Source organism: Paramisgurnus dabryanus, chromosome 12 (genome assembly GCF_030506205.2).
Source record: "Paramisgurnus dabryanus chromosome 12, PD_genome_1.1, whole genome shotgun sequence".
Lineage (NCBI taxonomy): Eukaryota > Metazoa > Chordata > Actinopteri > Cypriniformes > Cobitidae > Paramisgurnus > Paramisgurnus dabryanus.
In genome coordinates, this window is record NC_133348.1 from 14,506,037 (window position 1) to 14,520,176 (window position 14,140).

General features: G+C 39.3%; 1 long non-coding RNA gene across 1 annotated transcript; it reads right to left on the bottom strand.

The window, feature by feature from the left end:
* Positions 1-5,530: 5,530 nt before the first annotated feature.
* LOC135738712 (uncharacterized) lies at positions 5,531-11,932 on the bottom strand. The gene is made up of 2 exons (XR_010528767.1): positions 6,484-11,932; positions 5,531-6,373 (listed from the first exon to the last, which is right to left on the bottom strand). It is a non-coding gene; the product is annotated as an uncharacterized lncRNA (long non-coding RNA).
* Positions 11,933-14,140: the final 2,208 nt, after the last annotated feature.

Here is a 14,140-nt window from a genome sequence, read left to right on the forward strand (position 1 = left end):
TGTCTTCACTATTACAGGAAAACGTGTGTGTGTGTGTGTGTGTGTGTGTGTGCGTGTGTGTGTGTGCGTGTGTGTGTGTGTGTGTGTGTGTGTGTGTGTGTGTGTGTGTGTGTGTGTGTGTGTGTGTGTGTGTGTGTGTGTGTGCGTGTATCAAGCAGCATTGCGTTTTGATTCACTGTAGAACAAAGGGACATGTAAATACAATAATTTAGCTCTTCTCCTCAAAAGCTTGTGATTATACTGCCATCCCACAATGTATTGACATTGATTACATTAATATTTAACCATCAATGTAATGATCAGCACAACAGGTTCTGGCTCGTGTAATGATTATTTTTGTATATCTGATAATAAATTGATGCTGCTGATGTAAGTGGAGGCGGTCGGAATGAAATTGGAATGAGACATGCAAGCTTTCACACTGTCATAGCGAGAGACAGTGACTTGTGCTAAGCCTCAGTGGGCATTAGGAAGTTAGTAATTATCCTGACAACAACTCAAATAGAGGGACAATCTGTCTCTTGTTCGCTATTCTGAAGCACAAACTGGCTGAGCAGTATATCGAGTTTTGGTGATATATCAATATTTTAGAGATATGGAGTAAGACAACACCGTCTATGTCCGTATGGTCTAAAATGACCCTCCTTTGCAACAAAGTCTCAGAAATGTACACCGAGGTCAGACCAGTGGCGGCCGGTGACTTCTTTTTCGAGGGCGCTCGATGCGAAGTTTGTCACAACATGTACAGTATGTAGCCCGTCGTGTTTGGCTCGTAATTTCAAAATATGTGTTCTGCACATCGAGTAATCCTACAGTATGTGCATCACGTGTCTAAAGGGTTTATGATAAAAGAGACGCTTGCTTTTGCCAGATACTTGCATAATCTCATGCGTAATCAGAGTTTACGGTTAAGGGAGTGTCTTGCGTTTATTTTGTGAACGTGAGCGTCTCTTTTATCACAAACGGTTTTGGCGCGTGTGCAACAGGCACTTATTTTGACGAAACACGTGATGCACATTGTTCACATGACGCAAAAAACCAATATTTGGTAATTGCAAGCAACACATATAACACTCCGAACACATATTTTGAATTTGCACCCCTCGGATGAGCAGTCATGAATCTCCACTGGGTCAGACGCATGTTGTACAGTTGTATATTTTTAAACACGAAAGAAAATCCTGTCTTTTAATTTTATTTTCATTAGGGATGCATCGATAGGATTTTTTTGGGCCGATACCGATACTGATTTAAACAGACAACTTCTGGCCGATACCAATATTAAACACTTGTATACAATACTATACAGCTGGTTTATAAGCTAGTTTATTTCTGCATCAAATTATTTTTACTGAACATGGATTGGATCTAATTAACATTTAACTGACCAACATAATAAGAGAGGCAGAATGAAATTAAGCTAAAACTAATATAATAAGACAGCATGACAACCTTAAAAGGTGGTTTTTGCTATTCAGCATTTATTTTATTAACAACATTAACTCATTTTTTTTTTACATATAATGGATTTCTTTATGCAGTTAATTAATAAACAATCGGTATCGGCCTTTCTCATGCTATTGCCGATATGCCGGTGGTTTCAAATTCATCAAAAATCGGCCGATAAATATCGGCGGGCGATACATCGGTGCATCACAAATTTTCATCATACGCTGTTATATTAAAGGTGAGTGTGACATCCCACATGTGGCTTTAACTTCCATGTTTTAGATTCTACAAAGACAATAGCAAGATATTCATCATATATCGCTGTTCATCCCAAAATGATGAGATACTGTATGAATTGTGGTTAATATCGCCCAGCCCTGGCATGGACAATACAGCACATTCACATACCATTTATTTATTTTTGATAATGATCATATCACTCCCTTTTATTGATTTCATTTAACAGATTCCCTTTATTTGTGTTGAGCTATGAATTTGCATTTTTATGTTTGCACTGCTGGGTTATCCATTAGTGAGAGCAAGCTTGACTTGTTAGGTTATCCGTCAAAGATGAGATTAAATTCAAGTGTGCTTGGTTTTATTGAATTAGGTTAATAGATCCAGATTCTTCAACTGAGGTTTCTGCTCTTGTTTGCTGATCTCAGTTCAGATTTTGGAGACTTAGTCATAGTAATAGTTAACACGTATCCAATGCAACATTTGTTTGTTGGAAATAAAATTTAGATGGCATGTTTGTAGATTTTTTTTCCCAGAAAGAAAAACATGCCTGAAAGTTGCTGTGAAAATGTACATTCAGATTCTTTCTGTCAACAAACTGAATAAAAGATGCCACAAATTCTTTTGCATTGCATGCAAGTAGTTTAGTTGCCTACAGAAAAACACATTCTTATGATTTTTTTATGCTTTCCATGGCTCATGAATACAACCATAGTCAGGCATATTTATCTGCATGCCATTATACTCAGGCAAACATGAGTCTGCCTTAAATATTGTATGTTCCTGTGCTGGATATAAATGACCCTATGTCAGTGGCAGAAATTGATGGAGACCTACAAAAATGCCAGAGGTGAGCTAGAGTACACTATTAGCAAGCAAAAACATAATGTGGCCCAATTAGGCCCCAGGTGTTATGTTGTTATAGCACATAATAGTACACAGCTGGTATAAGAACCACAGGGTCTTATGAGGATTAAATGCAGATTTAGTACTTCAGGTGCTCTGTCTAATATTTAGCTACATCACACAGGCACATACTGTACAGTATACACACTAACAGGTGCAATTGTTCAAATTAAATTGCAGAAATGTTATATAGGTACCTTATAATGTACATAAATTTAAGAATCTATTAACGCTTTTCCCCCATCATGCCAAACCGGTAAGGAACGATTTGTTATGTCTCCACTTTAAATCTGATTTGGCACAACATGATAACAATCCATTCACTATCCTTCAAAAGAATGTATGGCACCGCTCAGGATTGGTCACTTGTCTGATTCTCACTGTAGCTGGTGAAACACATTATTGGGTGAAGTAAACAGATTCAATCTTAAAAACAAAACAAACAAAAAAATATTCAATATTAGTAATTCAACCCAAAACATGTTTTGATGATAGCAGAATTAAAACTCTCCCTGTAACAGGTTTACAAAAGTCTTTACATGAAAGTATAATTGTTTTACTGTGTGTTTACATGTACTTCATACTTTAATACTTTTTAATATATTATTACTTTAATATTAATAACAATAGCAGTGTTTTGTTCAGCATTGCATTAGCATAAAAGGTTATGGGTTCGATTCCTATGGAACAAAAATGCCTACTGACTTTGTACGGTACTGTAAGTTGCTTTGGATAAAGGAATCTGCCAAATGCATAAATATAAATGTTTTGTTATATCTGTGGAGACCATATGCCCTCAAAACTTTTCAGAACAAAGGCTTTGTAAAAGTCATCCCATTTCAGAAAGCCGGGCAGAGGAGCAACAATTATGTATAGTCTAAAGTGTTTTTGAACCTTAAAGGAATATTTCATTTTCTTAAAAGAAAAATCCAGATAATTTACTCACCACCATGTCATCCAAAATGTTGATGTCTTTCTTTGTTCAGTCCAGAAGAAATTATGTTTTTTGAGGAAAACATTTTAGGATTTTTCTCATTTTAATGGACTTTAATAGAGCCCAACATTTAATACTTAACTCAACACTTAACAGTTTTTTTCAACGGAGATTCAAAGGTCTATAAACAATCCCAAACGAGGCATAAGGGTCTTATCTAGCAATACGATTGTCATTTTTGACAAGAAAAATAAAAAATATGCTCTTTTAAACCACAACTTTTCGTCTAAGTCCAGACCAGCGCGACCTAACGTAAATGCGTAGTGAGGTCACGTGTTACATATAAAACGCACATTTGCGGAGCATTTTAAACAATAAACTGCCACAAAGACATTAATTAGTATCAGTTCACATACAACAACTTAGGAACGGTCCTCTTTCAAGACGCTTGTAAACACTGGGGCGGAGTTTCGCGTTCGTCCTTTGTGACCTCTTGACGTCATAACGTATTGCGTGGGGTCAGCTGGCGCATCATGACCGGATCTACATGACGAGAAGTTGTGGTTTAAAAGTGTAAATTTGTTATTTTTATTGTCAAAAATGACAATCGTTTTGCTAGATAAGACCCTTATGCTTCGTTTGGGATCGTTTATAGTCCTTTGAAACTTCGTTGAAAAAAACTGTTAAGTGTTGAGTTAAGTATTAAATGTTGGGCTCTATTAAAGTCCATTAAAATGAGAAAAATCCTGCAATGTTTTCCTCAAAAAATATAATTTCTTCTCGACTGAACAAAGAAAGACATCAACATTTTGGATGACATGGTGGTGAGTAAATTATCTGGATTTTTCTTTTAAGAAAATGGAATATTCCTTTAAATTGCGTAACACATTGGATTACACAAAATAATGTTAGCAAAGTCATGTGCCCTTTTAAAGACAACTTTACAAATAGAAAAACAACGTCTAAATGAAGACAAATGAAATGCGATTGAGAGCAGACCGCAGCAAGCGTATTTTTAAGAAACAAGAGAAAGAAATGATGAATGCATTAGGAGTTCGAGAGCTCCAATTTTCCACTGTCTGCATTTCTGCTCATCCAATTAATTTGCTTTGCCTTGCTCTTTGGGCGAGTGCCTCAAGGAGACAGCGAATCAGGAGACAGCCTTCCCGCTATTGGCTTGAGTCATTAATAAGAGCAAAGCACTGTACTGAGAAACGTTGTGCCTAATGCAATTTGCGAAGATAAAAACAAAACCTGAATGAAAAGAGATGGGTATCATCATGCTGCATGTCTGTTGCCTGCGCCATAATATATTATGTGTGTCTGTGTATTTGTTGGGCACATAATGAAGGACGTGGCATCTGTTATTTGTGCATTGGCATGATATGTGTTTTATCATACTCTGAAATGTCAATGCCCTGCCTGTCTTTGTTCCATTGACTGCTTCTCTGTATCTGGTGCCTGGAGACATTAAACAACAGTGCATTGCTTTGACTAATCATGGGGGATGTTTTCACTGCTTTTGTATTTGGACATTCACTTGGAACTTTGCTACTTACTAATGTTTGGAATAATAAAAACATCACCATGTTCTGCGCTTGGATGAGTTCTTATTCATTACATAATAATATGAAATTGTTGGGAAGAATTATTTATGGAGTTATTTATTTATTATTTATAACAGTTCATTTTTATATTATTATCTATAATTGGTTTCACTTTATTTTGATAGTCCACTTTAGACATTCTACTAACTATAAATAACTTTGCAACTACATGTCAACTAACTTTCAATAATTTTCAACTATACGTCAACTAACTGTCATTAGTGTATTAGTAGACTGTAAGGGTTGGGGTTAGGGAAGAGGTTTGGGTTAGTGGAATAAGTTGACATGCACCTGCAAAGATACTTATAGTCAGTTGAATGTCTGATGAGATTGTCGTGGAATTTTAGCCGCATCAAATAATACTCACTAAGAGCAAAAGTCAAGGATCACACAGACACACTGTTAACAGAATTTTCTTTGTCTGAATTTAATATATATATATTTATATTCTGCAGAATAGGCTCTCACCCTCGCGGTGCAAGAAGTTTAAAAACCTAAGAGCCCCGATTACAAGGCTGAACACATATTTATAGCAAGATGCTGAAACACGTATAATCATCAGTTACCACGTCATTTAGAGAAACAACCTTCAATTCGTCACTGATTAAGAAACAAACAGTTAAACATAAATCTAATGACATCATAAAACATATGTCTTGTTCTCAGTAAACTCTACTGTTTACTGGGTTTCTAGCTAAATGATTCATTCGTTATCTTATCATATAGGACTGCACATGATGTTTAAGTCCTTGGACATTTGTACTTGCTGAAAAGACAGAAAGAGCATAATTCTGTACGTTAGCAGAAAAACATGATTCTCATGTGAAACACACTCAATGAACTTTGTAATTAAAAAATGAAAAATAGGATGAAAAATAAAGTATAATAATATGAAAAGAAAGCATAATAAATCCTCCACTACACTCCTCCCTTTTTATGATTTATTCATAACTCCATTTACTGTCATCGTTACGTAGCTCTGGTTATTACCCTTAACCATAGTGTACATATAGTTGTGTGCAGTTGCAAAAGTAAAAATGCACACACACATAGTATGATCATGAATCTCATTTTTGAAAGAAGAAAAATAGTTTGTTTTCTTGAAGAAATTGAGCACAGTTAGAGTTGGGGTCGTGAGCCCTGAGCACAGTTAGAGTTGGGGTCGTGAGCCCTTGTTGATTAATTTCCTTTGTAGGTTCGGGTTTGGTAGGACCACACGGTGTAGTCGTGCCAAGCTATCCTGCTTTCTTGTTCGAATGAAATTATCTTAGTGTCTAAATGAATGTGGGGTCTCAAAGCTGGTGTTGTAATTACAGTTATTAAGCTGCAAGCGTCGTGTCGATTACCCACATTAAAGATGTCGTGTGCGTGTGTCCAAACCAAACCCAGAATACTGGAGTCGTCCTCCAATACCTTGTGAGCTGTTGCAGTTCTCTCGTGTCGTTCTTCGTATAAACTTGCAGTATACAGGTATCTGTGGTTCCCACCAATACGAAAAAGTGGTCCGTAGCAGTCGACTAGCCGTCCTCCCTTTGGTTTGCACCTTGCAGTCCAGGACCAACCCTCCGGCAATGGGCAACGTGCACCCAGGTGGCACGCTCCGCGACTTTCACGGCAGTGTGAGTCGTCAGCAGAACCTGAAATGGCCCCTCCCACCGTCTGGCTTTCCAGGATTTCCTCCTGAGGTTCTTTACCACCACGTAATCCCCTGGTTTGATGTTGTGTAATGGTTCTTCTACTGGACGGGGTAGGGCTGATTTAACCTGCTTTGGAGATATTTTGAAATACAGAGGACATAGAAATACAATATTGCAACATGTCATTTTCATTTTGAAGAGTATCGCATGTCACCGTGGTCCCCATGTGTCAACCTAGCAAAATGGGAATAAAAATGTTTAGGTAAGCAAGGTTTTTGATTTGGACCCATCCAAATCCCTTCAGGAGTTTTGGTTGCTCCACACGATTTCCATAGAGCTATTTCTGTTGGAAGAGAAAATGTTTGAATGCTTATTAGTAACTCCTGTGGTGTTTCGGCTTCCTTTTCCTGGGAAATCTGTGTAAGAGAAACGTTTTTGTTAGTAGTCATGAGAGATGCTTCCGCATCCGTGCGTGCATTTCCTCTGGAGATCACGTCCTGTTCCTTGGTGTGTGCTTTGCATTTGCACACAGCTATTTGAGAAAGGAGTAAAATTTGTTATAGGAGAGAAACTGTCAGTAAAATCAGCAGTCAATGTAAATGGTTATAGATTGATTAGTAGCAAGTTGACAAGCTTGTGTTAGTGCATGCAATTCAGCCACCTTTGCAGAATTATGAGGTGGTAAGCATCCGGATTTCACTACTTCAAAGTCAGACACGACCGCCCACCCCACCCTGTTTATACCTCTGTCGTCTCTGGAAGAGGACCCATCCACATAATATGTCAGGGTGCAATTAGGTATGGGTGTGTCAGTAAGGTCTGGTCTTGGTGTACATACTTCCCGTAGGGCAGACAAACAGCAATGTGGTGTACCTTCATCAGGTGTAGGTAACAATGTCGCCGGGTTAAGAACTGTACATCTTTCAACTGTGACATTAGACATTTGTAACAATGCACAGGAATAACGCAGCCACCTTGCTGCAGACAAGTGAGATGTGCGCTGTTGGAGCAGTATGTGAGACCAACAGTCGTAGCTGTGCATACCCCACAAACTCACTGCTCGCTTGCACAGCTTTCTCTGCAGCTGCCACTGCCCTGAGACATCCTGGTAGGCCCCTGGCCACCGCATCAAGGCGTCCTGAAAAATACGCAACTGGTCTCAACTTGTCACCATGCTCTTGTAACAAAACAGAGGTCATACAGCCATTTCTTTCATCCACAGTTTGAATAAAACGCTTTTTTGGGTCTGGCAACCCTAAAGTGGGTGCCTGCTGTAATGTCTGTTTTAGTTCCACAAATGCCCTTTCAGCCTTCTCTGTCCATTCTACCTTCTCTGATGGTGCCAAAGGTTTCTCATAAATCATGTCATGCAATGGTTGTTGCATCTCAGAATAATTAGCAATAAAAGTCCTGCAATATGATGTCATGCCCAAAAATGACATTACTTGTTTCTTTGTGATGGGTTTTGTTATATTAGCTATTGCCTCTATTCTCTTTGGAGAGAGAGACTTACCCATTGGTGTAATTTCATGTCCTAGAAAGGTTACTTTCTGGACAGAGCACTGTTCCTTTTTGGGGTTGACCTTGTGGCCCTCCTCAGCTAGATGAGTGAGCAACCGTATGGTGTTGTCTGTGCACGACTGCTGAGTCGGTGCCGCCACCAAGAGGTCATCCACGTACTGCAATAAAGCAACATCATCATCCAACACAAGTGTCTGTAATGAACAATGCAATGCAGAGTTTGTAAATAGTGCGGCTCTCGCTATACCCCTTAAATGTAAAATCAAACCAAAACTGGCTATCAGAATGGACAGAGAACTCTGAAGAATGCACTTGAAAACCACTGGCCATCAGCTGGTATCTGTGAGAAATTGTGTAAGGGTTTGGCACGTGAGGTGCTCTTGCTTGTACCACAGCATTTCCTGCTTGGAGATCTTGAACAAACCTCCACTCTGTGGGCTGACCTGCATCCCTGACCTTTTGTACAGGAAAAATGGGTGTTCTCACAGGTGAGTGTGGGCAGGGAATAATTATCCCAATAATGCCTAAAATACTGGCCTTATCCCCTCAAGCGCCTCCCTTTTCAGAGGATATTGGGGTTTACATGGTCTATAATCACTCTTTGGGGTGATAGTTACTGGTTCACACCCTTTAATCAAGCCCACATCATACTTGTCTTTAGCCCACAGGTAATCAGGTACATTGTCAAGAACTTTTTGCGGTAAATCAATACTAGCACACGTCATGTGTACTGACAAACTGTTTTGTGAGTTGAAATCTGCAGAAACAGCTTTCTGTATTACAACTCTCTCTCTCTCAGCCATGAAAAAGCAGCATAATCTCTTCTGTGTGCTGATAACTGCTCTGAGAACTGTATGCTATCTGCCAATGGTTCCCAATCAACAGCCTCGCTGCAGGCCTTTGCAAATTCACCTGCATTTCTAACGGCTGAGTAGTATTTTTGCAATGGAGATGTGGGGTACTGAATTGTCAAAATCAAAAATTTGTTCCTGCTTTCCTGTCAACTGAACGAGTGCCACACACCATGAGTCATTCCAGCATATATGGGTTTAAGTCAAAACCCTCTGTCTTTACAGAAAACCATCTCTCTTGCCACTCTCTTTCTGTTATGTCAACAACATGAGCTTGTGCAATGCATGTTTTCAGCTGGAATGACCTCGCTGGCTTGTGGCAATCTTATCTTCCCTTCAGCATGCAACTCTTCATTCAGAAAGGCCCATTCATACACATATATAACAGAGACATACATATAGATGACATTCTGGGATCCCAACAAGAAATATTCAGGCCTTGGTTGTTACATAAGATGCTAGCATTAATTTTACACATCAAATCCCTCCCCATGAGGTTTACCGGACACGCGTCAGATAAAAGGAACATATGCATAAACTTGTTACCGTCATGCATACAACAGAGTGGAGCAGTAAATTCTTCCCTCACTATATGCCCCGTAGCACTCATAGATGAGTTAAACTGCCCACTCAAGGTGACAAATGGGAATTCATCTTTGCGTATGTCAGAGTTGATTGCAGCAGAGTCTACCATAAACAACAATGCCTGTCCCTCAAACATTATTTCTTCGAGAGGCAGTTTAGAGATGTTGCCTCTCGTTCAGCATCAAGCAAAGCAAGTTCTTCATTGCATAGAGCGTTTCTTTCCCTTTCACACACATCAGAAAAACAGAATTAGCAAGCAGATAATATGGCATTTGAACCGCAGAAAAAACAAGATTGGACTTACCCCCTTCCGTCCGATTCTCTCTTTCCCCCTCCTGGCTTCAGTCCCCTTTTTCTTTACACCCCGCAAAGTTTCCCGCGTCCGCCTGGGATTCTGGTTGCTCTGGAGAATTTAGGAAATGAAAACATTGGTTTTTCAAGTGTTCTTTCTGTCCGCAATACCAGCAAATCTTCTCTCTCTGATTTTCTTGCCACTGCTTTCGCTCTTTTTCTCTCTTTCTCTTTGTTGCCAGTTCTCCTGGAAACGTTGTCCTTGTGAAGGGAAACTGTGCTGATTATGTCGTTGCTGGCCCCATTCGCTTATCTTGACAAAAGCTGAAGATAGTTGTTGATTTGCCTTTCTCTGCTGCTTTCGTTTTTCTTCATGCAGGCGTTCAGCATGTAGAGAATGTGTAATGACCTCACTCAGCTTTCCTGATTCCCATCTGATGCAGGTTTGCTTCACCTTTGTTGAAATTACAGGTTGAAGTTCCCCGAGGAACATTTGCTTTTAGGTAGGATTCCCAGGATGTTACCTCTCCTGTGTTGATGTTTTTATCTGGACTTCCTCCTCTTCCTCTTCCAAGATGCTGTCGAGGAGGATTGGTGGGTTTAGCCCAGGTGATAGTTCTTGTGCTGGCGGTGGCGGGGGTGCAGTTGGTATTTTTGGTAATGCTTCTTGTGCGGGTGGTTGTGGGAGTCTTCTTGGAGGGGGTTGGAGATCACCGTCTAGAAGAGGTACCTTTGTATAAGAGAAATGTACCCCAGGTGGGGTACGTGCAGGTGCATATGGAGGAGGAAAAAAAACAGAAAGTTAGGTTCATCATGTAATGAATCTGATGTAGGAAAAACATTTGCTTAATGTTTAGCTCTGACTTAGTCTGAGTCAGTTCGTCCTTGGTTCTTATCTTACTCTGTGCTCTCATTTCTCTGCCATCCGCAATGATCTTTTCCCTTAATAAAGTGAGTGCTTTTACACTCAGTGTCCCTTTAGGAGGAAAATTATACCTTTTCTCCCAGATTTTACGCTTTCCAACGCCCCCGTGCCCTTTGATTTGATCACTCGAGCATACACGCCATTTTCCAGATCCATTGACTTTGTACTCCCTTTCGAATTACCCTGACCCATGGTCACGAACGAAATAACGCTTACCGTATTATCTATTCAGATGCCACCACAACGGTTCTTTTCCAGATTCCGTCAGCTTTGACTTCAGAAATGGTTGAGACTCTCCCTTCCCTTAGGCCTGGGGTACGGAGCCCGAGACCTCTTGTCTCAGGGGTGATCAGTCAGTCTCTCCCAAACCTGGAGTCTACAGCTGTGGAATCCGCATCCTCGTCGCCATTATTGTCGTGGAATTTTAGCCGCATCAAATAATACTCACTAAGAGCAAAAGTCAAGGATCACACAGACACACTGTTAACAGAATTTTCTTTGTCTGAATTTAATATATATATATTTATATTCTGCAGAATAGGCTCTCACCCTCGCGGTGCAAGAAGTTTAAAAACCTAAGAGCCCCGATTACAAGGCTGAACACATATTTATAGCAAGATGCTGAAACACGTATAATCATCAGTTACCACGTCATTTAGAGAAACAACCTTCAATTCGTCACTGATTAAGAAACAAACAGTTAAACATAAATCTAATGACATCATAAAACATATGTCTTGTTCTCAGTAAACTCTACTGTTTACTGGGTTTCTAGCTAAATGATTCATTCGTTATCTTATCATATAGGACTGCACATGATGTTTAAGTCCTTGGACATTTGTACTTGCTGAAAAGACAGAAAGAGCATAATTCTGTACGTTAGCAGAAAAACATGATTCTCATGTGAAACACACTCAATGAACTTTGTAATTAAAAAATGAAAAATAGGATGAAAAATAAAGTATAATAATATGAAAAGAAAGCATAATAAATCCTCCACTACAAGATATCATCACAATAAAGTGTTAGTAGATATAAAGCAGACAGTCTACTAATTCTCTAAAGATTGGTAGTTGATAAGTAGTTATAATTAAGTTTCAAAGTTACTTATAGTTAGTAAAATGTCTAAAGTGGACTATCGAAATAAAGTGTTAACCTATAATTTGGTGTTGTTTTTCTGGTGACAGGCATTGATAAGCTCGGATTAGGGCAGTATTTTTTAGTTTTGGTAAACCAACGGCACCACCAGTAACATTTAAGTAGGCGAGAATCGAGGCAAAAGTAACAAAGCGATTCTCTCCGAGCTCTAATAACATTTGCATCCCAAACTATGACAGCATCTCTAGCACACAACTTTTGACAGAGCTGACAAATATCTCGTTATTTACTCACCGTTTTCCGCATGTAGGTCCATAAAGGTGTTTTCAACCATGATAAGTAAATTCCTAAAGCGGTCATTTTTTTATTTTAACGCGTTGTGTTTCTCTTTTCATGTGTTACAATACTGATCAATCTACAGGTTATTTAGTCCTCTAACACATCCTTTTCAAAATAAAAGTAAGTTGGGTTTAAATGTGAGGAGATCCTGGCAGGACAAAAGTAATACGTGTTACTTTTGTCCCGCTGCTTATATTGTTGTAAATGTTGAAAATTGATATTATTCTAATTTGATTTAATTTTATTTTTATCGTGTTCAAACTGTTGAAAAATTTAAGTTTGTACTGTCGGTCGCCTTTGAAACATTTGATAAAACTGAAATTTAAAATAAAAATGTAATTTAATAATTTTTTTACAAACTAAATTACAAAATATGTTTGCAGTTACATATTAATGAGGCCATAGTCATGTATATTTAATAAAAACAAGTGTAACACAAAAAATTATCTTATTTTGTTGTGTTACTTTTGACCCACCTGTGTGTTACTTTTAGGGTCAAAAGTAAAGCCCGATTTATAGTCGTGCGTAGGTTATCCGTAGCCTGTGCATAGCTCTGCGTAGCCTGATGTGCACCTCGCAAAATATTTAACAGTGCGTCAGTTCTAGGTGGACTGCAAGCTCTGTGATTGGTCCACCAGAACCCCTCCCGTCAGGTAAAAAAAACTGCGTCATAGGTATTTTCATTTGCAACGGTAAAAACAAAGATGAGCCAAGATGAGGTTTGATGTAACAAAAACTGCAACAAAAGTCGCTGTTTATTTACTTCCATCATTGCTGGTGTTTTCAAAATCATACACAACAAGTTGCTGTTTCTTTTTCGTTTGTGGGTTAACTTGCCAAGCTTCTTCTTCTTTGACGGTTGCGCTGCTACTGGGGTTACACGCGTGTATACTTCCTACCAGCGGTCTGGGCGTGTGTTTGCATGTCGACGCGGACGATGACGCAAAAGTATAAATGAAAACCGACGTGTAACCTACGCAGTCGCGGCTACGCCATAGGACCTACGCACAACTATAACGAGCCCTTAACAATGCGCTACTCGTGAAATAAGTAGGATTTTACCCCATCTAGTGGTAAAATTGTATTTTGCATTTAAACTAATAGTGCTCTCTAGCGCCTCGCTTGTCCAAATGCGTGTTGCAACTACGGTAGCCGTTATGTACTCACTGATCTCCTTGTCCGTTAGAAATGTTCTCCTATTATGTTCCTAAATGTGTTTCTAACTTATTACTGGATATCATTAAGTTGACTATGGTGGACATTAGGGGTGTAACGGTTCGTGTATTCGAACCGGACCGTTTCGGTTCAGGGCTTTCGGCATGGTGCGCACGTGCACCGAAAGTATTTTGTGTGCGCCTGTGCGGAACATAATACGTGCGTTTCCGCACGAACATATTAAGTGGCGGAAGTCTCCGCGTTCAGCGCAAGTCTTCTGTCAAACATATAACATAATTCGGCCCGCAGAAAGATTTTTATTTACTTAGTTGTATATCCGTTTGATTATTGATGTAAACGTTTACGTGTCGTATCTAAAAGCGCATGTTAAACGCGTGTCAACGCGCTGCTTTGTTCTTTCAAAAGTGCGTGAGAGGATGCACGTCTTTCGTTGCTACGCATTCATGAGACGCGCTTTCTGTGACAGCAAGAATAAGGAATGCGTGATCAGATTTTTCATCTGCATATCACGTCAATCATATCATTGTCACAATGCGATCAGCTGGTCGGGACAGAGAAGAGCTGTAACCCGGGCTTACTCAGCT